Source organism: Camellia sinensis, chromosome 13 (genome assembly GCF_055761805.1).
Source record: "Camellia sinensis isolate YWXY chromosome 13, ASM5576180v1, whole genome shotgun sequence".
Taxonomy (NCBI): domain Eukaryota; kingdom Viridiplantae; phylum Streptophyta; class Magnoliopsida; order Ericales; family Theaceae; genus Camellia; species Camellia sinensis.
In genome coordinates, this window is record NC_138973.1 from 15218196 (window position 1) to 15243786 (window position 25591).

The 25591-nt window shown below is 38.7% G+C and overlaps 1 long non-coding RNA gene and 1 other non-coding gene across 3 annotated transcripts; both read right to left on the reverse strand.

Annotated features, from left to right (window-relative positions):
- Positions 1-14154: 14154 nt before the first annotated feature.
- On the reverse strand, positions 14155-14226 carry TRNAG-UCC (transfer RNA glycine (anticodon UCC)). Its single transcript has one exon. It is a non-coding gene; the product is annotated as a tRNA-Gly (tRNA).
- Positions 14227-16270: 2044 nt separating this feature from the next.
- Positions 16271-22311, reverse strand: LOC114298863 (uncharacterized). Of its 2 annotated transcripts, none has more exons than XR_014348381.1 (6): positions 21856-22311; positions 20998-21108; positions 20558-20641; positions 19887-19965; positions 19666-19763; positions 16271-19581 (listed from the first exon to the last, which is right to left on the reverse strand). It is a non-coding gene; the product is annotated as an uncharacterized LOC114298863 (long non-coding RNA). The 2 variants fall into 2 exon arrangements; XR_003642127.2 differs by having other exon boundaries at positions 20558-20637; positions 21856-22309.
- Between the last annotated feature and the right edge of the window lie 3280 nt (positions 22312-25591).

The window sequence follows — 25591 nt, forward strand, 5'->3', positions numbered from 1 at the left end:
CCAGCTCTGAGAATACCCAAAGCTCCTGCTATCTCTCGTGCCAAGGCACTCATAGCCTGCTGACCCGCTGGCTCGGCCACATTGGCCTGACCAACTCCCTCCTGCACTGTCGGAACCTCCTCCGGTAAAGGCATCTCCTGCCTAACACGCCTGCCACGCCTGCCACGCCTACCGCGTCCTCGTCCTGACATCCTAATAAAGGTAACTCAAAACATTAGCACATTCACAAATGTGCTGAAACTAAACACTCACGTCCTAATGCATGGACAACTGTAATTCATTCCACGTAAGCACATAAACACATAAGCACTTACGAATTTCATTTCCGGATAATGATAGTCCAGAGGCGTTACTAGAGTTCCGGTTAGAAACAGCATTGATCAAGTGCCTTTCCAACACGACTCACAGAAACCCAAGGATCCGATCAACATCCTAGAAACTACATTCCATACCCACATAGTCACATAAGCATGTTATCAATTAAGCACATAGCATATGACACTACATCTAAGTCTCTATCAAGCGAGACAAACCCATTGTGATCCTAATCACTTCCCACGTACCCAAAGTATTCGAACCCGGTACGCTCTGATACCAAGTTGTAACGCCCTCAAAATAATAACATTAAACCCATCAATATAGACATGCATTGATATATAAAAGCTCCACATTCTTCTATTCATCAGAGTTCCATTACCAAAAAGTATTACATGTTAACGACAAAGCAAATGCCCTAAAGGCTTACAGCTTTCCAGGTTAACACTTGGTTACAACAAAAGAGTGCTAACTCATTTACACATTAAGCCCTTGGCTTGAATATATATGTAATACATCAAAGAAACTAAACAACAAAAGTCTGTCCGCCTCTAGCCTCCCAAGCTACGTCCTTGGAGGTGGCATGCTACCTGTACCTGAAAATGATATTCCCATATAGGGTGAGTCACAGCCCAGTAGAAATACACTAAACCAAATATGAACAATGACTAAAAGATTAGCAGTTGATAGATGGCCAACACTGATACTTTCCCTTATCACACTTTACGGTTTCATGACATACAAGTCCATGTTACAATCCATTTTCCAATTCTTTTCAATTCTCAATTTATAACCATGGCTCAGAACCTGGCCAAACAACTTATATGAGACAGTAACTCATATTAAACTTCTTCCCAATTCATATTAGATAAGCGTACTAGCTATATCAACACATCAACAGATAAGCATACAAGCTATATCATCACTTCCATAGATATGCATAAAAGCACTATCACACTTCCAAAGACAAGCATATGAGCTATGTCAACACATTATTAAATAAGCATATGAGCTCTATCTATGGAGTCCATCCCCTATCTTCTCCTAACAACATCCGGTTTAGAGGTCCATCCCCTATCTTCCCCTAAACCGTAGAGTACATCCCCTATCTCCTCCAACACGACACAATGCATATAAACAACAATTATACACATCATCACACAATACATAAATTTAATGTATTCTTTCAACCATCATACTTAATGACACATTCCAGTGATTAGTTTCTGTTTGCCTAATCATCATGCATTGTCTACAACAATCAAGACTATCCTCCACCGATAGCCCAAAGCAATTATTTCTATACAGAAAATAAATGCAACAATGGATATATAATCAACATTTCAACTAGGTGAGCGATAAATGGCCCAACCACACCCTTTAATCCCATACCTTTCCAAATCAATTCCTCATTTTTCATAATTAATTATACGAATTAATTAACCGATGTAATTAGGGCATTTTCCATAATTAACATCACAACCCTTAGGTTCCATTTTCATTAATGCTTTAACATTAATTTCACTTTTCCATGCCAAACATGCATCTAGGTTTCATATAGTTAAAACCCCAACTTTTGTAAATTTACACAAAAGCCCCAAACTTTCACAAAATTACCAAACCAACCCCAACATCTCAAAATACTAAAATTTAAAGACAAAGCCCATTGTGAGGAGTAGGTTATCCCTACCTCAAAAGATGACTCCCAACCAAGAAGGTGAAGAAAACGAAAATGCTCCAAACCACGAATTTCTCGGATCAAAAGATAGCCCTCGACGATCAACAACCTTTTTGTAAAGGCCAAAGGTGAGGAAATCACTCCTACTAGATCAATACCTAGAGAGAAGGTAGAGTTCTAGAGTGAGAAGCTCAACAATGGGGTTTTTGGGAAAGTAAGAGAGAGAAGAAAAGTAAAAAAGTGATTTAAAATGACCTAGCGGATAACTCATATACGCATGACCCGCTCGAGCGTAGAATAGAGTGCTCGAGCGTAAAGCGCAAACATCTGGTCCCGCTCGAGCGCATAGATAACCGCTCGAGCGCCAAGAAACAGAAGCAAAACACATCCGCTCGAGCGCAGATTTTCATCTCCCAGAACTTTACAGGGAAAGGACTACCCGCTCGAGCGCCAAGAATACCGCTCGAGTGCGACCCACTCGAGCGCAAGAAATCCGTTCGAGCGTAGAAAACACACCCGCAGAAGTTTTGCAGGGCTACGAAATACTGGAAGTGCGTAATCCCCGCTCGAGCGCAAGAAGACTCGCTTGAGCGGAATGCCTAAAAACTGGGCAACAAGGAATTGAAACCAAGGCCTAACCAACCTATAACAACCTTGCCCAAAACATCCTAAAACTCACACAAATGGAATTAAAGGACGACAACCAGATAGATACAACTACCAACTCCACGGAACCGAGTCCGGAATACAATAGAACAGTAAAGGGACAACCGGGATCGCTATAAGCCACATGGTCACATTGCAGATGAATGCTAATCTAATGAGGCCAGTCACTGACGGCGAAATTAAAAGTGTTGCTTTTCAGCTAGGGTCTTTAAAGGCTCCAGGACTTGATGGTTTTCCTGGGCTGTTCTACTATAAGAACTGGGTTGTAGTGGGTCCAGAGCTGTGTGTAGCAATCCAAAGTTTCTTCACAAGTGGGTCCCTCCTTAGAGGTCTTAATCATACCAATCTAATTTTGATTCCCACGGTGGCTGCCTCTATTAGTCTCAATCAATATCGCCTCATATGCCTCTGTAATTTCAGCATGAAAATCATTACTAAAGTCATGGCCAACAGATTGAAAAAGATTCTAAAGCATCTTATCTCCCCTCAACAAACAGCTTTTGTCCCCGGTAGGCTTATTCAAGACAGCATTCCCATAGCTCACGAGGCCTTCCACTTTTTGAAGCAGAAGAAATCGGGAAAGCATGTGAACATGGCCCTTAAGTTGGACTTCAACAAAGCCTATGATCGAATCCAATGGGACTTTTTGCAAGCTGTGTTACTCAAAATGGGCTTTCATGGGAATTGGGTGAATTTGGTTATGGAATGTGTCACAACAGTGAGGTTTTCAATTTTTGTCAATGGAGCCAAACGCATTTCTATCACCCCCTCCTATGGACTTCGCCAAGGCGACCCACTCTCACTTTATCTTTTTTCTAATGGTGGCTGATGTGTTCTCTAACCTCATAACTCAGGCTCTTTGTACCCAAAGGATTTCGGGGTTAACAATGAGAAGGACTTGTCTAGTCCTCTCTCACATTTTCTTTGCTGATGATGCTATACTTTTCCTCAAGGCCGATCAAAATGAATGCCACAGCATAATGGCCACTTTGAGGATGTATAGTGAAGCTTCAGGACAAATGATCAATTTTGATAAGTCAGGAGTGATGTTCTCATCCAATGCGTCTGCAACAACCCGTAGCTCCATCTGCTCTTGTTTGGGTGTTTCACAAGCCAATCTTGCAGCTAAATATTTGGGCCTACCTTCTTCATGGGGCAGGTCTAAAGCTGAAACTTTTGGGAGTCTGATTGAAAAAGCATTGGGCAAAATGCAAGGTGGAAATCTAAGCTTTTATCTCAAGTGGGTAAGGAAACACTAATCAAAGTTGTCGTTCAGGCTTTGCCCTCCTATGCTATGTCTTGTTTTGAAATACCAAGATCTTTCTGTGCTAAGTTCAATTATGTTGTTTGAAATTTTTGGTGGAAAGGGGATCCGGATAACAAGGGCATCCCTTGGGCAAGTTGGGTTCATATGGCAACCCCCAAAAATCAGGGAGGTATGGGCTTCAGAGATTTCAAAGCTTTTAACTAAGCCTTACTTGCTAAGCAAGGTTGGCGTCTCCTAATGAACCCTAATTCTTTCTGGGCTCGTGTGTATAAAGGCCTCTACTTTCCAAATTCCACTTTCTTGCAAGCATCCAAGGGAAGAGAACATCTTGGACATGGGCCAACCTTTTCAAAAGAAGGGAACTCCTCCAGAATGGGCTCCGGTAGAAAATCCAAAACGGCAAACTTGCACACTTTTTAGAGGATAAGTGGGTACCCTCTACCAAAGATTTCAAAATTGCTTCACATAAACCATCTTATTGCAACGTTCAAAAAGTTGCTAAAGTTATTGATCCCACTCATAAAACTTGGAGTCGTGCACTTCTCAACGAGTGGCTCTCAAAAGAAGATTTAGAGGCTGTTCTTGCCATCCCAATTGCAGCAGTCAATAGAGATGATTTTTTAATATGGCACCACACTCCATCAGGAGTTTATTCAGTCAAGTCGGGCTATGTCCTAGCCAAACAGATCTGCCACAACTCCAATGTTTCTAACCAACCTTCGGGATCTCTCACCCTTGGCACAGATTTTTGGAGTTCAATTTGGACTCTTGATGTTCCACCTAAAATCCGACACTTCTGGTGGAGGGTCTGTAATAATTTGTTGGCCACCAAGCTGGGTTTGTTTAGGCGCAAGTGTGCATCTTCAGGTGAATGTCGTATTTGCAGGAAATGTGATGGATCTATGGAGCATCTTCTGTTTGATTGTCCCTGGACCAAGGCTGTTTGGTTTGGCAGCTCCTTAAATATGCGAATGGATTAAGGCTCGATAACAAATGTAGCCAAGTGGACCAACGATCTGTTGCAAGGCAGTACTCCAAAGAATGAATCCAAACGCCTCATCAGTTTAGTTGCTATTGTTGCCTGGTTCATATGGAAATCTAGAAATGATTTTGTCTTTAATCATCAAGTGGTGGACCCTCACGTCACTTTGCAAAAGATCACTCATTTCTAGAAGGAACAAGATGATCTGACTGGCTATCTCAACCCTCTCAATTAGGCCTTAGTTGTCCCCAACCATAACCCCCGATTAAGTTGGCAGCCATCTTCGCATAGTAGAGTCAAATTCAACTGTGATGCAGCTTTTTGTCAGCACTCTTCATCAGCTGCACTGGCTATGATTCTTAGAGACTCAAAGGGTATTGGATGGTTGTGCTAAGTCTATTGAGGCTTCCTCTGCAGCACAAGCCGAGGCACATGCAGTGCGTATGGCGTGTCTCATGGCTCAAGTTCTCAATCTCTCACAAGTGGAAATCGAAAGTGACAACAAAATGGTGATCTCTCTTTGCGATTCCGAAATAGTTCCACCATGGAAGTATAGTGGTGTTATTATGGATATTAGAGCTCTTGTTCCTCTAACATCTATTTTGTTTTCCTGGACAAGACGAAACAACAATGGTGCAGCACACTGGGTTGCAAAGTCTTGTCTTTCTAAGTCCTTACCTGTAAATTAGGTTGTATGCCCACCTGCTACTCTTGTCTCCATACTCAACTTTGATGTATCCCAATTTCCTCTTTAATCAAAAGTTTGGGAGTTCACAAAGAAAAAAAAAAAGAGGTTTATTATGAATGGTTTGTTGTGGATAAAGAAAATATTTTACTTTTTTTTTTATATGTAAAACTCATATAAAATGATATGAGAGTGACATTTTTATAATTCTGTGTCACGACCCAAACCCATCCCTAAAAGTTTGGTCCATGACCGGCCTGTACATAGGCCTCAAAACAAATTTCACGAATATTTATTCGAGTACAGGGCCTTAAGCGGAAGCAAATAACAACATAAAGACAACGCCCATTGAGCTTGTGCATAAATGAAGACTTAGATTAATTTAAGCATTTAAATATACTTCTATATTAACACATATAATCACAGAACTTATATAGATCTCACACACAAGTACATAAGACTCAATAAAAGACATAATTCTCCAATACAAAATTAAAGCCTCGATGCAGAGGTGTAATCTGGGCGGCTTGACAGAGAGGTGAGGTGGACCTCAATACAACTCTAGTGTTGGTCTCCGATGGCTCACCTACATAAATATACATAAAAATGGAGTGAGCAAGGCTCAGTGAATAATAGCAATGTAAGGAGGTTAGGTGAATGAGCATGGTCTTGGAGAATATAAGTCTACACATAGTAAATCATATATAGGTCTTATCCATAGCCATATGTCAAAACGGCCTTAGGCCCACATGTAATACAGAACGGCCTTGGGCCCATGTATGATATGAAACGGCCTTAGGCCCAACATTACAACAGTTGTCCAGAGCAATATAGGGAAGATGGAACATCGGCATGTCTCCATCTCCCTTGGCGCAGAGCCATTAGTCATATACAGTTCATATCATTATGGGGTAGATGGAACATCGGCATGTCTCCATCTCCCTCGGCCTTAGGGCCATGAGACATAAACAATTCACATCATAACGGCCTCGAGCCCACTTTTATTAATAGGAACAAAACGACCTTAGGTCCATATCAATGCCATCGTTCAATTATGGCTATTAATTCAATCAAAGTAGAATGTCAATGGTATATGCCATTCACAAACAACAATACATAAATCATAATTGAGAGGGTAATTTGTAAACAAATTGGGCCGAGCTAGGAAGAGTCTTCTTTGGGAATTGGACCGCGTAATAGGCCGAGATAAGGGCTGGTGTAGCTCGGTCTTAGGCCAAGAAGACATCTCATATTTTGGGTTTGGGCCGAATTATGGACCGAGGTATCGGTAGAAAGAGGACCGAGCTAAAACGATAGCTCTACAGGACGTCATCTCGAAGTCAAGACTGATAGTAATGCTTAAAGTATCATAGAGCCGAAGTAACTTGGCTAACCGCAATGTTAGCCGAGGTAAAGATGTCAGCCGAAATAAGTGGGCCTGATGGTTAGCCAAGGTATTGGTGAGAAAGGATGTCGGGCTTGGTATAGCTCGGCCGCCGGTCTTGGTATAACTCGGCCGGGCGCCATCTACATCATTACTTAAGCGTGTGACCGAGGTAACTTAGCTCGGTGTGGTTGCAGCAGCTTATTAAAAGGAGGTAGCATCAATGGCGAGGGTCGAGCTGTGCATAGCTCGGCAGGGTGGCATCCGTTAGATCAGCTTTCGATCACACAGTCCGAAGGGTAGGGGACCGAGATAAATCAGTTCGGGCAGGAATGTATAATCGAGGTAAAAGGTTCAGCCATCTCACTTGGCTTGCAGTGATGAGACTCCTAGTAGGACTCTGCTAAGTAGAGTTAAAGTCCTACTGGGATTGTGTAAACCATCTCACTTGGTTGGTAGTGAGTAGGAGTATGGCTCCTAGGAGGACTCTGCTAAGGAGAGTATAGTCCTACTAGGATTGTGCAAAACCATCTCACTTGGTTGGTAGTGAGTAGAGTGTGTGATTCCTAGGAGGACTCTCATAGGGAGAGTTGGAATCCTACTAGGATTGTGCCAAAGTAAAGTCTATAAAAGCTCGTGACCAGACCTATGGACAGGTATCCCAATTCTTACTCTAGAATACACAGAGCTTATTGTCTGTTGTCTAGTTGCTGACTTAGGCATCAGAGGGGTTTCCGGCACACACTCGCCGGCTAGCTCACGTTTGTATTTTCAGGGAGTAAAGCGACGACGTTTGGAGGAGCGCAGACTTGATCAACAGGATTATACGAGAAGGTTTATTTCTTTCCAGTACAATTGGCGCCGTCTGTGGGAACTTCACAAAGAGCAAAACCTCTTGATCAAGTTTTCCTCTCTAGTTGAAAGCAATGGCGCACAATGAAGACTTGCCACAATCTGCTATAGATGGGCAAACTCCGGAAGGGGGTGGGAGGCACGAAGGTTTACCTTCTATCCCACCCATGGCGGAATTAGATCCCCAGCGGAGGAATCCGCGGAGAGAAGCAAGAAGAAGACAGGGCTCAAGTCCACACCGCTCTCGGAGCCCTGATAGACAGAGACGGAAGATGGATCATCAGGTTCTCGAAGATCGCGTAAGGGAGCAAGACGAAGTAATAAGAAGAATAGCAGCTGACATAGAGTTTATGAAGAGCGAGATAAAAAGCAAAGGGGTGGCAACAAAAGAGGGGAGCAGAGGCAACACGTACTCTTGCCACTCAGAAGATCATGACAGACAAGTCACACTATCACAAACTGAAAGTAGAAGCATCAGGTCGGGTGATACACAATCAAAGACTTTCAGGACACGCTACTCCAGACCTGAGAGAAAGAAGACTGAAAGGGCTCGAAGGAGAGAAGACACTCAAGCTCGTGACCCCCGCAGAGTCTCCGCACTACAACGATTGGCTCCTAGAACACATAGAAGTGTCGACGTTGGAATTCCAGAACCACACCTTGCCTACAAACCAGCAGACAAAGCATTAGTGAGGTTGCAGAGCTCAGCGTTCATCCCGACAATTGAGGACGCACCATTACCCTTAGGCTTCCATCAGCCTAAATTTATAAATTATGAGGGGGAGTCAGACCCCTACATACACTTAAGCCATTTTCGCCAAGTTATGGCCGTGTATCGACGAACGAGCCCTTAATGTGTATCATGTTTCCGTCCAGCCTTGGCGACATGGGTTTAGCATGGTTTTAAAGGTTACCAGAAGGTAGTATAGCCTCATGGGTGCAACTAACGGAGGCATTTGTAACCAGATTCAGAACAAACACCAAGACGCCAATGGAGATTGACCAGCTTCTCTCCATCAGCATGGGCAAGAAGGAAACATTGAAGTCTTACGACAATCGGTATTGGGAGACCTTTAACCATGTAACAGATTGTCCTACAAACCTAGCTATTGCATGGTACAAGCAAGGTCTGTTAGTGGGTCATAAATTGAGAGATTCAATAACAATGACGCCACCTCTTTCTATGGAAGCCCTGATGGAACGAATGCACCAACGCATCTTGGTAGAGGAAGATGAGATGCACACCAAGGTAGAGTTAGATACAAACAGTGATATCAGACAGAACATCTTCGGTAAAAGTTAGCACGGTTGGAAAGAAGGACTAACCAAGCGCAACAAGTCTTTGCCCGACTTGGGGGGCAATCAAGAAGTTTGGCAGGAATAACCAAACGCTTAGCTCTATGTTGGCCGGAATAACCAACATTTAGCTCTCCTAAGCCGAGATAAGGATATCTAAGCTGTAGGAAGTTGGCAGGTTTGACCAACAAGTCCTTGCCCGACTTGGGGGCAATCAAGAAGTTTGGCAGGAATAACCAAACGCTTAGCTCTATGTTGGCCGGAATAACAAACATTTAGCTCTCCCAAGCCCAGGATAAAGATCCAGGCTGCAGGACGTTTGGTCGGAATAACCAAACACTTTACTCTAGGTTGGCCGAAATAACCAACTTAGAGGTTGGCTGGAAAAACCAACACCGCTCCTAAGCCCAGGATAAGGATCCAGGCTGCAGGACGTTTGGTCGGAATAACCAAACACTTTACTCTAGGTTGGCCGGAATAACCAACTTAGAGGTTGGCTGGAAAAACCAACACCCCTCCTAAGCCCAGGATAAAGATCCAGGCTGCAGGACGTTTGGTCGGAATAACCAAACACTTTACTCTAGGTTGGCCGGAATAACCAACTTAGAGGTTGGCTGGATTAAACCAACTCTTGGTACTCTTTAGCCGAAGTAAGGACATCGGGCTAAAGAGTGATTGGCTGGACTAAACCAACTCTTGGTACTCTTTAGCCGAAGTAAGGATATCGGCTAAAGAGTGGTTGGCTGGATTAAACCAACACTTGGTACTCTTTAGCCGAAGTAAGGATATCAGCTAAAGAGTGGTTGGCTGGATCAAACCAACACTTGGTACTCTTTAGTCGAAGTAAGGACATCGGGCTAAAGAGTGGTTGGCTGGATTAAACCAACTCTTGGTACTCTTCAGCCGAAGTAAGGACATCGGCTAAAGAGTGGTTGGCTGGATTAAACCAACTCTTGTAGCCAAAGTAAGGATATCGACTAAAGAGTGATTGACTGGAAAAACCAACACTTACTTCTCCTAAGCTGAGATAAGGATCTAGGCCGTAGGAAGTTGGCAGGTATGTCCAACAAAATTTTTGAAACTCTTTATGGTTACCTCGGCCAAAGCAAGTTGGCAAGTATGTCCAACAAAATTTTTGAAACTCTTTGGCCGGGATGATGGTTACCTCGGCCAAAGTAGGTTGGCAGGTTTGACTAACAAATTTTTTGGAACTCTTTGACCGAGATGATGGTTACCTCGGCCAAAACAGGTTGGCAAGGTTCGTATAAACCGAGTTAGTCTGTTCGACAAGACACAGAAAAAACGACTCGACGTATACAAATTCGAAGGATATATACGTTAAAGGCAAAAAATCAGGGCTATTCAAATTTTTGGCATGACGATGGTAACAAGGAGAACAAGGATATTGGGGGCACGCCATATATCCTGGGAATAACGTCGTACCAGATTAATGGAAGGACATGCTAAGCAACTGACAAGGCTTTTTGGGACCGAACAAGCCGTGAAACCGAACAACTTCTTAGCTCAGCTGGAGGAAAAATAATCCCAATCATGCTACGCAGATGGAATTAAGGGGCAATTGAGAGGGTAATTTGTAAACAAATTGGGCCGAGCTAGGAAGAGTCTTCTTTGGGAGTTGGACCGCGTAATGGGCCGAGATAAGGGCTGGTGTAGCTCGGTCTTAGGCCAAGAAGACATCTCATATTTTGGGTTTGGGCCAAACTATGGACCGAGGTATCGGTAGAAAGAGGACCGAGCTAAAACGATAGCTCTACAGGACGTCATCTCGAAGTCAAGACTGATAGTAATGCTTAAAGTATCACAGAGCCGAAGTAACTTGGCTAACCGCAATGTTAGCCGAGGTAAAGATGTCAACCGAAATAAGTAGGCTTGATGGTTAGCCGAGGTATTGGTGAGAAAGGATGTCGAGCTTGGTATAGCTCGGCCGCCGGTCTTGGTATAACTCAGCCGGGCGCCATCTACATCATTACTTAAGCGTGTGACCGAGGTAACTTAGCTCGGTGTGGTTGCAGCAGCTTATTAAAAGGAGGTAGCATCAATGGCGAGGGTCGAGCTGTGCATAGCTCGGCAGGGTGGCATCCGTTAGATCAGCTTTCGATCACACGGTCTGAAGGGCAGGGGACCGAGATAAATCAGTTCGGGCAGGAATGTATAATTGAGGTAAAAGGTTCAGCCATCTCACTTGGCTTGCAGTGATGAGACTCCTAGTAGGACTCTGCTAAGGAGAGTTAAAGTCCTACTGGGATTGTGTAAACCATCTCACTTGGTTGGTAGTGAGTAGGAGTATGACTCTTATGAGGACTCTGCTAAGGAGAGTATAGTCCTACTAGGATTGTGCAAAACCATCTCACTTGGTTGGTAGTGAGTAGAGTGTGTGATTCCTAGGAGGACTCTCATAGGAAGAGTTGGAATCATACTAGGATTGTGCCAAAGTAAAGTCTATAAAAGCTCATGACCAGACCTATAGACAGGTATCCCAATTCTTACTCTAGAATACACAGAGCTTATTATCTGTTGTCTAGTTGCTGACTTAGGCATCGGAGGGGTTTCCGGCACACACCCGCCGACTAGCTCACGTTTGTGTTTTCAGGGAGTAAAGCGACGACGTTTGGAGGAGCGCAGACTTGATCAACAGGATTATACGAGAAGGTTTATTTCTTTCCCGTACAATAATCATAGGAAGTAAGTAAAACATATCGTTACACTACTATTACTCACAATGATGGGCTTCCGGTAGTAATGGGACGATGTCCTCGTTTTGACGTACAAACACAATGCACAAATCATAATATGAGAATATAACCGATCCCTTACTCGTTCTTTTTGATCAATTAGTTATATTGGTTCTAAACTCATAGGTCTTCAATGAATCATAATTCACGTCAAGGAAGATAGGAAGAAATGAAAGGAAGTTGGGCTAAGTGAGAAAATGACATGAAATGGTTGGACAGAAAGTGAACAATCTTTACTAATTTGGGCATATCTATTTGTATACTTAGAATTTGGATTTGAGACTACCACCATTGGAAATTAGACTTTCGGGGCTTGAATTTAGGCTCAAGAATCACTCAAAACGAAGTCCGGATGCAAGAGATATGCTTATTTGAAGTTGGCTGAAACAGAGCTATCCCGCACCAGCGGGAATTGAGCCGAACGTGCGGGACAATGTGCTTTTATTTCAGAATCATTTTTGGTGCCGGAAGGAGACTTCCGCACGTGCGGCTCTGGGCAAATTCTACTGTCCGAAAATGTTGTTTGCTCTAACACTTGTTCTTTCCATTTGTAAGCTTAGTTTCAACTCTAATCACCCAAAAACATATAAAATTATCCCACAACATGATAAACTAACATCATTCAAGTGTAATTTCATTTTAAACAAATCAATCTTTGCCTCAAGTTCAAGATCAATGCTTTATCTTTCATAATTTTGAAAGTTTCCAAATCACAACCCACAAACACACTTGATCCTTGCATAACCCTATTCTATGGACAATCTAGAGTTCATTCATATGGTATTCATAAGGTTGAGTTCCAATCATAACCAAAATCATAGAACCCAAGGTCTCATTTCTTAAATTGAGTTCAATTAACTACATACATAAAACCCTAACCCAAATGGGTTTCAAATCTTCCAATATCACTATGATTTCATGAAATTAATGCATTAAACATAAGAATTCAAGGTAGACTTCCATACCTTAGTTCAATCTTTGCCTTTCTCTTAGTTCTCTCCAATTTCCGAAGCTTTCATGGTTGATCTTCTTCCTTTCTCTTCAATCTCTTCAATTTTATCTTCAAACTCCCATGAATGTTGAGCTCTCTCTCTTAGAGAAGCTTCCTCTCTCCTTTGCCCTCCCTTTCTCTCAGTTCTCTCCCTCTTCCTCAGATATTTTTTTGGACTACAAAATGATGAGTTCACCTCATATGGCATATATATATATATATATATATTACATACATAAGCTTATCACAATAGGGGGAGCCAAACGCACCCTTACGAATCGTACGGAATCAAATTTCAATTAAACTTCCCATATGACTCTAAAAATTATACTGATCATAACTATGTACTCTGTTCTGGTTTTTTGAAGTCTCTAAGGCCTTCAATTTGCAGTGCAAAATTAACCACCCAAACACACCTTAACGAATCAGACGAAATAAATTTCTAATTAACTTTCCCAAATAACTCTAAAAATTCCTATTAACATCCCCAAGTACTCAATTTTGATTTCTGAACCCATAAAGGTTGGCAATTTTAATTTTAAAGTTGTAACTTAACAGATAATGCTTCAATTCGAATAGATATCATTAAATTAAAGTACATTAACTCACAATTAGTTAAAGATAATTTTCGATACGCACTTTGGGGTCGTTGCATTTTAAATCTTAATGATTGGTGTTTTTGACTTGAAAAAAAAAAGACGAAAATACAGAAACAGCAAGTGAGCAGCAAGCTATGGTTTTGAGAAGCAACTAGCACCTACAAATAATAGAAAACGACAGAACCATTATAACATAATTGTGCATTAAAGTCAATCTAAAACGAAAAGTGTTCAAAAGAGAAAGAAAGTGACTTTTAATCCGAAATACAAGTGCAATTCAAATCCCACACGTTTAGGCTTGAATTTCAATTTTCAAATCACACAATGCTCTGTAATTTACAAGCATACGTTCCAATGAGACGATAAAAGGTAACCTCTTTCTACATAAAAGAAGCATATGATTTAATATGAATTTCTTTGTTTTCTTATCTTGAATCACTTTCAATCATATTAATTATGAGCTAATTTTAAAAATTAATTCAATTAAGAGTGCATTTAAATGAATTTAAAAAAAAAATTAAAAACAGATATCCTAAAATAAGATTTCCATCATAGGATGGTTTTAGTGTAAAGCAAATAAAAAAAAAAATTAAAGAAGAGTAAAAACAGAGATCCCAAAATATGATTGCCATCAGAGGATGGTTTTAATGTAAAGCAAATAAAAAAAAATTAAAGAAGAGTTAAAATGCGTTTGCCGGGAGTCGAACCCGGGTCTATTGCTTGGAAGGCAATTATCCTAACCGTTGGACTACAAACGCTGTTGATGCTCTTTTCATATTAAATTAATAATACGTATGTTTGTTTTTTAGATCTCACATATAAAAACCCGAGCATTTGAAAAAAATTTACGAAATTTATCCACCCCAAATGATTTTTAATAGATATGCATCATCAAAAACTCTCCTAATTGTTAAATCATTAAAATTTAAAAAAGGTGAATAAAATGTAGGTAAAATATAGTAACATTTCACTCACATTTTCTCTTTTTCTTTTTAAATTCCTACTTAAATTCATAATTTAAACACAACATAAGCTTAAGGGAAAAACATAACTCTAAGACCTCGTTTGTTTTCAAAGGTAGAATGGAAGAGATTAATAGCGAGGGTATTGATAGTGAAAGGATTAAGTAAAATTGTGTTTATTTTTATGAAAGTTGTTAGTGTAGGGATTGTTAAATTATTTTTATATAAAATAATAAAACAAATACAAAAATATTAAACATTAATGTTTTTTAAAAAATGCCCAACATGTAAAGAATTTTTTAAAAAAAATTCAGAAAAAAATAAAAAATAATGATTTTTATTTAACAAAAAATACTAAAAATTAAACATTAATGTTAAAAAAAAAATGCCCAACATGTAAAAACTAAAATAAAATAAAAAAAAAAAATTTCTAGTCCAGCAGACTATTTTTCTAATACCAAGTCTTGAAGGTCTATCCGAATCTCCTTCTCAAGGGGATTCATAATCCAGAACTCACTATCAATCTAATCCTCATCTCTCAAAACAAACACAATGTTGATGGATCCCACCTCACCACCAATCTCAATCCCCCTTCTAACTCTCCAAACAAACAGGGCCTAAGGAAAAGGAAAAAGTAACAAAAAAAAATTATTTCAAACTAGTCTAGAACTTGAACATAGTTAGATTTCCATATATCTATCAAACTATTTTTTTCAATTTTTTTTTTTATACAAAATCACGTGACTTTTTGTTTTGGTAGTCTCTTCCTTTTAAATTCAAACATTTATAAGTTATAAGCATATGACTAATATTTTTATAAATAACATATTTTGATAAAAATATAGCTTAAAATTGTCATCATTTATTTATGTTTTAAGTAAAAATTATAGGTATAAGTATAATTAATAATATCATTTTATCGATATGTGAAAAAATTAATATTTTTATAAATAATATTTTTTAATAAATATTGCTTGAAATGTTCAACATGGTAAATTTATTGTTTTTATAGTTGTAGCTTGTAAGTATGTCATCATAGCTTTGAGTTAAGTTTTATGACTTCATCCAAAGTTCATGACAATCAAAATCCTTTATATATTAGAAGAAAAAAAAATGTTAAAAATATAAAGCGAGTCATCCTTTCGTTTTATTCATTAAAAAAAAAAAAAAATTACTGCTAATTAATAACTAAGTCAAACATACCTACTATTACAAAAGATTGGTTTGACGCATTTAAAAATAAGCATTACAAAAAATTTGATTTTTTACGATGATAAAATGCCGTTGTAAATACTCAAAATGTCGTCTCAAAATTTTTTTTATGACGGTAGATGACTTTTAGCGACGACAAGTGGAGGGTTGCAACAAAAGGCGTTGCTAAAAGGTTTTAACAACGGCACATTGCCGTCGCCTTTTTTTTGAGACGGCAAAGTTGCCTTTTTGCGACGGAATTCTGCCGTGGCCAATAATATGTAAAAATCTAAGATTTTTTGAGACAACACTATGTTGTCGTCACTAAAAGTGTTATTTGCGACGTCATTAGTGTTTTATTGCAACGAGTAACCTACCATTGCTAAAAGTTTATTTGAGACAGCACGATAACACCATCTCTAAAAGATTATTTGCGACAGCAAATAATACTGTCCCAAAAGATTTTTTTCAACTGTTGCCAATTTCTTTTGAGACGGTGTGGTGCCGTCTCAAAAAAAAAAAAAAAAAAACTGCAATAAAATTATTAAAAATATGAAAATTACCTGTATTAAATGAAAAATAACTGAAAAATAAACCGATAATTACATAATAATATAAAAATAACAATATAAAAATAACAATTCATCCATCATAAAAATATTCTTCCATTCATAACAATACATCAGAAAAATTATCTCACTACATAATATTGCATAATACATATACAATGTTTAAATACATAATGTTGTTCACAATTCAAAATAACGTAAATCAAAAACAAAAGTTTTTGTCATGATTCTTCGTGGATAACAAAAACAAAAGTTAATCGCAATCTTCACACGCCTCCATTCCACAAAAAGCAAACTCCTACTGGGGACATATCTGAAAACAAAATAAAAATAATTAATGACAATATAATTATGTGTTAATATTTTAATTACAAAAAAACATAAAAATTAACTACTATATAATTACAAAGATAATTAAGTAAATAATTTTGGCTAGACTGAAATCAGGAACCCGAATCGAGCCATGTCTTCTCCCACAAGTCTCTCATACCTAGATAATCGTGTGTGCCAAGTTTCGTGCTAATCCGACCCCGTTTGGTGATTTTTGGGCATCAACACCTCGAATTCAAATTTCTTAAGGAACTAGTTTACCTAGAGTGAAATATTGCTCTAACTCCCAAATCGGGAACTCGATTGGAGTCCATCTTCTCTCACAAGTTTCTCGTGCCTAGGCGGTCGTGTGCGCCAAGTTTCGCGCTAATCCGACCCCGTTTGGTATTTTGGGGCGTCAACACCTCAAATTCAAGTTTCTTAAGGAACTAGTTTGCCTAGAGTAAAATCCGCCTCTAACACCCAAACCGGGAACCTGATTGGAGTCCCGTCTTCTCTCACAAGTTTCTCATGCCTAGGCGGTCGTGTGCGTCAAGTTTCGCGCTAATCCGACCCCGTTTGGTATTTTGGGGTGTCAACACTTCGAATTCAAGTTTCTTAAGGAACTAATTTGCCTAGAGTGAAATCCGGCTCGAACTCCCAAACCGGGAACCCGATTGAAGTTTTGTCTTCTCCCACAACTCTCTCGTGCCTAGACAGTCGTGTGTGCCAAGTTTCGTGCTAATTCGACCCCGTTTGGTGATTTTGGGACATCAACACCTCGAATTCAAGTTTCTTAAGGAACTAGTTTGCTTAGAGTGAAATCCGGCTCTAACCCCTAAACCGGGAACCCGATTGGGGTCCCGTCTTCTCCTACAAGTTTCTTGTGCCTAGGTGGTCGTGTGTGCCAAGTTTCGTGCCAAACCGACGCCGTTTGGTGATTTGGGGGCATCAACAACTCAAATTCAAGTTTTTTAAAGAACTACTTTGCCTAGAGTGAAATCCGGCTCTAACTCCCAAACCAGGAACCCGATTGGAGTTCTGTCTTCTCCCACAAGTCTCTCGTGCCTAGGCGGTCGTGTGTGCCAAGTTTCGTGCCAAACCGACGCCGTTTGGTGATTTTGGGGCATCAACACCTCAAATTCAAATTTCTTAAGGAGCTATTTCGCTTATACCAAAATCCGGCTCTAACTCCCAAATCAAGAACCCGATTCGAGCCCCGTCTTCTCCTACAAGTCTCTCGTGCCTAGGCGGTCGTGTGTGCAAATTTTGTGCCAATCCAACCACGTTTGGTGATTTTGGGGCGTCAACACATCGAATTCAAGTTTCTTAAGAAACTAATTTTCCTAGAGTGAAATCCAGCTCTAACTCACAAACCGGAAACCCGATTAGAGTCTCGTCTTCTCCCACAAGTCTTTCGTGCCTAGGCGGTCGTGTGTGTCAAGTTTCATGCCAAACTGACACCGTTTGGCGATTTTAGGGCGTCAATACCTCGAATTCAAATTTCTTAAAGAACTAGTTTGCCTAGATCGAAATCTAGCTCTAACTCCCAAATCGGGAACCCGATTCGAGCCCCGTCTTCTTCCATAACTCTCTCGTGCCTAAGCGATTATGTGTGCCAAGTTTCGTGCTAATCCGACCCCGTTTGGTGATTTTGGAGCGTCAACACCTCGAATTCAAGTTTCTTAAGGAACTAGTTTGACTAGAGTGAAATCCGACTCTAACTCCTAAACCGAGAACCCGATTGGAGTCTCGTCTTCTCCTACAAATTTCTCGTACCTAGGCGGTCGTGTGTGCCAAGTTTCATGCCAAACCGACGCCGTTTGGGGATTTTGGGACGTCAACAACTCGAATTCAAATTTCTTAAGGAACTCCTTTGCCTAGAGTGAAATCCGGCTCTAACTCCCAAATCGGGAACCCGATTGGAGTCTCGTCTCCTCCCACAAGTCTCTCATGTCTAGGCGGTCATGTGTGCCAAGTTTCGTGCCAAATCGACGCCGTTTGGTGATTTTGGGCATCAACACCTCGAATTCAAATTTCTTAAGGAACTAGTTTGCCTAGACCGAAATCTGGCTCTAACTCCCAAACCGGGAACCCGATTCGAGCCACGTCTTCTCTCACAAGTCTCTCGTGCCTAGGCAGTCGTGTGTGCCAAGTTTCGTGCCAATCCGACTGTTTGGTGATTTTGGGATGTCAACACCTCGAATTCAAGTTTCTTAAGGAACTAGTTTGTTTAGAGTGAAATCTGGCTCTAACTCACAAACCGAGAACCCGATTGGAACCCCGTCTTCTCCCACAAGTCTCTCGTGCCTAGGCGGTCGTGTATGCCAAGTTTCGTGCTAATCCGACCCCGTTTGGTGATTTTGGGGCGTCAACAACTCGAATTCAAGTTTATTAAGGAACTAGTTTGCCTAGAGTGAAATCTGGCTCTAAATCCTAAACCAGCAACCCGATTGGAGTCTCGTCCTCTCCCACAAGTTTCTCAGGCCTAGGCGGTCGTGTGTACCAAGTTTCGTGCCAAACTAATGCTGTTTGGTGATTTTGGGGCATCAACACCTCGAATTCAAGTTTCTTAAGGAACTATTTTGCCTAGAGTGAAATCCGACTTTAACTCCCAAATCGGGAACCCGATTGGAGTCCGATCTTCTCCCAAAAGTTCAATACTAAACTAATGTATTATTAGCTCAATGAAAAAGAAAAAAATTAACTAAAACACCAAGGTACAGTAGAAAAAAATATTATCATGATGAAAAACATGCAATTAACAAGTAGGGAGCTGTACCTTGAAAGTTAATATGCTCATTAATAACCCCAACCATTGTAATGGATTGTGTCTTGTATAAATATTGCAACATAAGCTCATAAGAATATTGGAGGGAAAAGTGGGAGAAAAATGACATTTAGCTTTCAGATAATTCCTTAAATTATTTTAAAATGATTTGCTTTTCCCTTGTATAGCCCCATCTTAATCTACTAATAAATAAAGAAATAAAAATTAAAAAAGGTGCCCATCTGAATCAATAACTGGGCATATCTTAAGCTTCACTTTGCTCTGCCTCAAAGAATGAGCAAACTCCATTTCCTGCAAGGTGTAAACAAAGTTTATCAAGAAGCAGTTAGATTCATAAGTGCAAAATGTAACATGAAGACTAGTATAGTAATTAACCTCCAGATGACACGGAGAAAGAACTCCTTCCAATTTCTGGCGGTCCCGTAAGTGCATCATCTCGTGGTCTTCGCAAAAGCTATTGAAAAAATTTCGAGCTGAAGATTCAGACATAGGTATCAATAGTAAGTTCAACATACTTGCCGCATAAATGGGCTGATTTGCACAGCATACAACCTAAGGCACAAAATAGTTTGAAACATATCAACTCTGAATCATACCTTCTTGAATATGACCTTTTGCCACAAGATCCATGAAACAATGGACAAATACTGGATAGAGGGCACAGATTAACTCATGCTGCATTGTTACAGTACAATGCCAAGTGAATATAAGTTAGGTATACTAGAAAAAGAACTTCATAAAGTGATAAAAATAACTTAGCTTTTATTGGATTCAGAAGGTCACAACATTAAGTTTTGATCAAATCAATAGATGACACAGTTGGATTATTGAACTAAATAAAATAAAATCGATGAACAATCTGTATCTGCAAGGGTTAACTATGCCATATTCAGGTGAAATGAAATTGTACATCTGTTGCAATATTAGGAATTTAGGAAACAATTTATGAGTTGGTTAAATAGAAGTCCAAAAAGTTATTGTGAAATAAAAGTTCAATAGTTTTAACCTTTGTTACATAGACTCTTCTCTTCTAATAAATTTGTAACAATGCAGCATGAGTTAATAATTAAACTAAATCATATAACTAACCACTCTCAAACAATCATAGCTCATGATAAATTTGTTTCCCAAAAAATTCATGTCCCAAATTTTTTGTAACAAAAAATTAAATGCCATTAGCATATACAAACTAACAATTAATGCGCCAAAATAAACAACTCACAACAGTCAACCAAACAAATGAAAAAATAAGTTTTGAGACCCATACCTCCTCAACTCAGGCCATGGGCAATTCAGTCGGAGATCATCCCAAAAATGATCAGGCTTTGACTCAATCACAGTATGTTCCTGCCTCAAAGATGCAAAGTAGAATTACCACCTCTAGCTCTGTGGAAAGTAAGTCTGGTATTTTCTTCTAAACTTAATTTCTACTATGGTGTTTCTTTCAATTCAAACAATCTTGATTGACATCCCACCTCACCCTTGTGGGAAGAGCAAAGAAATTTTTAAAATAACAAGCCCACAAGAAATCTGTGATTGTTAAAAAATTAAAACAAAAATATTAAAATTTGATAGTGTGCTCATCCTTGTTAAGCCTCCGATTTTTATTTTGTAGCCACTACCATCCTAATACTAACTTTTCCAAAATGCCAAGTTAATAAATTTAACCCAAATATATACATGTATATACATTTTAAGGTCCATTACCTTCACACTGATCCGAACAAACCCTGTGAGGCCATACTAGTGTGCAAATACCAACATGACATTTGCTTCCCGACAGATTCTATCCAACTTCACCATTGAATCTTCAGCTAGCTGATAGTGTAATAAGAGCATCCCCATTGAAGAGGAAAATTTGAGAGGAACCAAAAAAAAAAAAAAGGCAAATTACTAATCATACAAAACAGTGTATCAAGGAGCGGGAAAGCCATCAAGGCACCAAATAAGAACCTATTATTCCATTATATATCAGTATCAAATTTGAAAAGAAAATGATCAGATTTATGGACAATCAGATATAGAATTATATCACACTGTTACGTTTATGATCATTATTCATGCTAATATGTTATTTTTCATTATCAAAGAATGAATAATAATATTTCAATGTCAAAATAGCAGATCAAGGATGGACAATGAGTCACTTTCTTTTCCTCCGATTCATGTGTGTGTGTGCACACTCTTTGCATGTACAATGTCAACCCACTGGTCTAAATTAATAGCAATGTTAACATGTACACAGCATAAAATCACAATACCATTTGTTGTTGATCAAATAATAATAATAATAATAAATAAAATAAAATCACAATACCGCCAACTAAAAGGAAACAATAGAACATTAAACCCAACATATATATCAAATCCTACAAGTTCATAATGTTGTCAAAAAAATATGAAGAATTTTATAATTTCTTTTAATTTTTTAAATCTGGAGGAGTCAATACATGGTTGACTGGCTCAAAAATCGAACACACACACACACAGCCAGAGCCAGAGCGAGAGAGAGAGAGAGAGAGAGAGAGAGAGAGAGAGAGAGAGAGAGAAAGAGAGAGATGGAACCTGGAACGGCTTGATAGGCATTAGCATAGGGTTCAGAGGCGCCGGGGAGAGGAACAGGTTGAGGGAAGCCGATGGCGGGCTGAGGATGAGGAGGAGGAGAAGGAGGAGGAAGGTAGTTGGAAACTCCCTGGAAGGTTCTGTAGTGAGGTTGAGGCGGATCGGCGCTGGCGACTCCTCTCTCCTTCCCCCCTTCACCCATCATTTCTTTTCCCCAAAATACACTAAAAACTTCTGGGGTTTCTTAGATGATAAGTGAAGAAGATGATGACCAAGATCACGCCCTAGTCTGCCGCCACTCGTAGTTGTCTGTTGCCGCTCGCCACAGAGAGAGAGAGAGAGAGAGAGAGCCATAAGAGGAGATTAGGGATTTCTGGTTTTTAAGATTGGGAATTTTTGGTTGAGGAGGGAAAACCGAGCGGGAATGGGAAAAAAGAGGCTAATCCTCGTTTTTTTTTTTTTTTTTTCCGTCACTAATGAATATTTAAACAACAAAACGGCACTGTTGTTTTTTTTTTTTTTTTTTTTGCGACGGGACTTGTCGTTGCTAAAAACTTTATTTTTTGTTAAAATAATTTTTTTTTTATAGTTAATAAAAAATTTTTTATTTTTTATTTTTTTTTAGTTACAAAGGTTGAAAATTTATTTGTTTCATTTTTATTTTAATGATTTTTTTTTTTTTAGAAGTATGGGTAATATTTTAACGAAAAATATTTTTCGTTAAAATAAAGTTAATTTTTTTTTGTTAATGAAAAATATTTTTCTGCGGCCCATTTTTTTTTTTTTTTTGGTTACTAAAAATCAAGAACTAATTTTTTGTGGTAGAAGAGAGGGAGTGGCAGTAGTAGTAAAGGTGGTAGATAAGAGGTGGTGGTAGTGGTGGTGGTGATGTTGATGGCGAAGGAGATTAGTGGTGAAGTTGTGGTAGTGGTAGAGGAGATGGAGTGACGGTGGTGGAGGAGAGGTAATGGTAGTAGTAGTGGCAGTAGTAGTAGCGATGGTAGTGGAGTGGTGGCAATGGTGGTAGTAATAGTAATCGTAGAGGTGGAGTGACAACAGTGGTAGTAGTGGTGGTAGTGGAATGACATTTGCAGTAGTAGTAAATGTGGTAGAGGAGATGGGTGATAAGAGAGAGAGATGAGTGAGAGACAGATAGGGAGACAGAGGGAGAGAGAGACAAAGTGATGAGCGAGAAAGAGACAAAGTGGTCGCTAAAAGTGCATTTTCTTGTAGTGGATCAATAAATCGAGAATGAGCTCAATAAATAGAGATGATATGAGGGAGAGAGTGAACAAGGCAAACACAGTGAGGGAGAGGGAGAGAGAGAAAGAGATAGACAGACAAACAGATAGGTAGACAGAGAAAGAGAAGAGTGATGAGTGAGAGAGATAGTCAAAGACAGAGAGAGAAAGAGATAGAGACGACAAGGAGATAAAGAGATAAAGAGAGAGAGAGACAGAAAAAGAGAGAAAAACAAGAGATGAGCAAGAGATAAACAAAAAGAGAAAAAGAAAACGAAAAGAGATTAACAAGAGAGAGAGAGAGAAAGAAAAAAAAAAGACAGAGAGAGAAGAGAGATGAACGAGAGAGACAGAGAGATAGAGAGAGAGACAAAAGATGAGTGAGAGATAGACAAAGAGATGGAGAGAGAGACAAAGAGAAAAAAAAGAGCAAAAAGAGATAAACGAGAGAGAGACAGAGAGAGATGAGCGAGAGATAAAGAGGGAAACGAGAGAAAAGAGACAAAGAGAGAAGAGAAGTGGACGAGAGATACACAGAGAGAGAGAGAGAGAGAGAAACAGAGAAAAGTAATGAGTGAGAGAGAGAAAGAGAAGAGAGACAAAGACACAGAGAGAAAGAGAGAAAAAGACAGACAAACAAAGAAGAGTGATGAGTGAGAGAGAGACAGAGATAGAGACAGAGAGACAAAAAGATAAAAAATGGGTGAAAAAGAGAAATATTATATCAAAAGAGTAAGACGACAAAAAAAATTGTGACAAAAAAATACCATTCAATGTGTTTGGTTTGAGTTTTCTGAATTAAGTTTTTTGAAAACTGAGTTTTTTGATTTTTGTGTTTTTTTTTTTGTTTTTAGTGAATATTTTTAAAATTTTAAATATTTTTTTTACTTTTTTAGATGCACCTTATTTAGATGTATCTAAAAAGTAAAAAAAATGCGAAAAAATATTTTAAAAAATTAAGAAATACATAAAAATACAAAAAATATACTGAATTCTTGTATTTTTGTTGTATTTTTGGTATTTAGTGAATTTTTAAAAGATTTTTTTTACTTTTTAGGTGTATTTATGTTAGGTGTGTCTAAAAAGTAAAAAATTTGCATAAAATATTAAAAAAAATCAGTAAAAACAAAAAAACACGAAAAATAAAAAAGTAGAATTTTCTGAAAATTATTTTTAGAAAATGGGAACCAAGCAAGCTGATTGCATTTATTTAAACCATTTTGTGACTATATATATATATATGAAGCCATCTCAAAGCCACAATATATATATATATATTACTCTTTTTTTTTTTTTTTGACTGCAGCTGGTGCCGTCGCAAAAACTCTATTTTTTTGCGGCAACAATCTCTGCTGTCGCAAATACTTTATTTTTTTTGGAACAGCAATTTCTACCGCCGCAAATACTCTATTTTTTGTGACAGCAAGTTGTGCCGTCACAAAAAGTCACTTTTTTCGCGACGGCAAGCTGTACCGTGTCAAATAGTCAAATTTTTTTTGCGACGGCAAGCTATGCCGTCTCAAAAAGGCACATTTTTCGCGAAGGCAAATTGTATCATCTCAAAAAGTCACTTTTTTTTGCGGCGACAAGTTATGCCGTCGCAAAAAATGACTTTTTTGGACGACAAATGTACCGTCACAAAAAGTTTCGTCTTTTAAGCCCACTTTTCTTGTAGTGAAGGCAACAATAATATTCTTTATCTAATTCAAAAAAAAAAAAAAAAAAACTTGCTCACTCTCATTTTTTCTCTTTACATCATTGAGTTTAAAAAATATGTATAATTTTTGAACTAAAATAGCAATTTCCTTTTAAATAAGGTTGAGTTTGACCTATATATCTTCTCTTGGATCCATATAAACTGCTGGTACACAAGGGATAGACGATCATGGATCCAATCAGTTCTATTTTGTTGCGGTTAATCATTTAAAGTTTTTTGGGTTTTGATATTCATAATCCAATACCTGCCATTATATAGTATTTATCTAGATGTGCTCATCTTTATATAAACAAAAAAAAAAAGAAAAAAAATTATTAGCCATGATTTTCTAAAAAATTGTTGAAAATAATATGACCATGAAATTGTTTTGTAGAAAATAATATAGCTAAAATCATTTAATGACATTGATTTTCAATATATGTGGTCTTCATAATATGACACACAAAATAGTAATCTTTCAAATTTTTTTTTTTTTTAATTTATTACAATTATACATTGCCGCACATACACGGATGATAATTTGTTGCCTCAGTCCGTCCAAATAAAAAAAATGAGAAGGGGACAGAATTTGATTTTCTTGACTATCATCTCATTCCGTCCAAATAAAAAGATGGGAGGGGGACAAAATTTGATTTGATTTTTTTTTGTTTTTATCTCTTTTTTTTGGATCTCTTTTTATCCCGCGGTGCCCCTCTTATGATCATATTTTTTTCTCTTTTTTTTGGATGTGTAATGACTCATTTATCTGCCACATTTAAATGTGATATTTGAAAAAAGTACA